Here is a 2,122-nt window from a genome sequence, read left to right on the forward strand (position 1 = left end):
TTGATCCCACATTCTGAATAGTTAGCTCAGTAAAGAATCTATGCATTTCAAACTTAAATTGTTTCTTGGTGCTCTCTGAGATTGTTTTTCTTATTGCAGATACTTCATTACCAGGTTAGGCAACATAAGTGAGTGGATTTCCTTTCAGTTTATATGTAGCCATTTGCCTTACCAATCTTTGGGGCATTGTTTCTTGTTTTTTACATGGCTTATTACTTTTGTTCCTGTTGGTGGTGCTGACTTCTGCTTATCTGTTTATTAATAACTGTGAGATGAAGGATGTCTTTACGTCTATTTACTTCTTTTCTAGACTTTGGACGAATTCCTTTCTTGAATGGAACAATTTGAATGTTGGAACTATCCCAGAATCCAATAACCCAGAACTACAAAAAGGAAAAATAGATTTTCTACTGTATATAATATATTCTAAGACAATGTATATCTACATATTTCCTTAAAAAAAGTATCCATGGAATCACAGCTATGTAATTTGCACCTTTATGAAGTGAATTATCTTCCTTATATCAAACACATTTCTGAAACTACCAATAGATTCCGACAACCCTTAGATGTTGTGGTAGTCCAATAAAAATTATCCTAAGCAAACCCAAAGTCCCATCACTGAAGAAGACAAAACAGCAGTCATTTACAACATATAATAAAAACTACTATATGGGACAGAAAATTGAGAGAACATATTTATGACCACCAACTGCAATAAAAAAATAAAACTTTGCGCAACACATTAACAAGTTCAACCACAATTTTAAATGGGAAACTTTAGATGTCTGTAGACCAAGCCAGATCTAACAATGCAAGAGTATGCTTAAAGGTATGTCATTGTGATGAGTCAGCTATTTATAGACTAATAGAGATAAGTTCCACCCAAGAACCATTCAGGAAGCAACTAAAGATTAAGGAAAGAGGCAAACACATTCTCACTCATCTTACATCTATTAACCATTCCAGCTTCCTCCACAAGCAGGAACTAGCAAGGATAAGTAAGAACAAACAAAGCAGAAATAATACCACGTCCCCAAATACAATAAATCACAAGAGTCATGGCTATCACTTTTATTTAATATTTAATGTTCCTGGTCTCAGCAGTTATCCTTTTTTTAATTTCTTCCTTTGTTGTCTTGTTTTTCCCTCAGATTGTCAACTCCCAGTAAATTATAGTCTACGTTAGGGAATCAACAATTATTAAACCAACAAAAAGTATTGAAATTGGTCATGGAGGCTGATGGATGGAACTACTAGCAGTATTAGTATACTATATTAGCCAGTGCAGAACATATGGTGCAAGTCAGCAACATGTACTATGTGGTGTAGAAAATAAGATCTTGGGAGCACCACTCTTGAGTACAAATAGCATTAAATATCCCTTTCATCTTACGGAAGTGGCAAAAGAAATAGCCAATCATTAGTTTCTGTTAGCTAATGTTACATGATTCTTTAAACCTTTTATATAACTACAATTTAAAGCATCCTTATTTATTTTTTGCTATTTGTTTTTTCTATAGGAGAAATGTATGTTAATTTACTAGTTAATGCCTAATCTATTTTCTTTAGAGAAAAGGTATAGCTTTTAGAAGTTACCTTGTATTTATATATTTAAAACTTCAAAATTGAATATGTTCTTTAATGGTTTATAGATTCCATATGATGTTAACTCTCTGTTCCAACAACCTTCTGTTAGTTGGTATATTCACAAACACATGTAAATCCCTGAGTTCCATATAATTTTTTAAAGTAAGAATAAACATAAACAGGACTGTTCTTGCATGAAATAATGTCCTCAGGGGAGCTGTGAATTTGATAAATGTAGTAAACATTTATGTATTACTCTGATGAAAATATAATCAACAACCTGCATATTTTGTAGTAAACTTTGTATGCAACATGATTTCCAAACAACCTTCATTAGAGTGTATTGAAGGCAAAATAAACAAAAGCAAAGAGAAAAGCAGCACAACTTCTTGCATTGAAGTTATCCTGTCAGAGACTTGTATTCAATACATACCATGAGATATATCATTGGATATTTAGATGCAATGTATTAAAACTAGAAGTTTAGGCACATTAAAATTGTTTTTTAGTCTGGAAAAGTGATTTATATTAG

Source organism: Vipera ursinii (assembly GCF_947247035.1).
Source record: "Vipera ursinii genome assembly, chromosome: 4".
NCBI lineage: Eukaryota > Metazoa > Chordata > Lepidosauria > Squamata > Viperidae > Vipera > Vipera ursinii.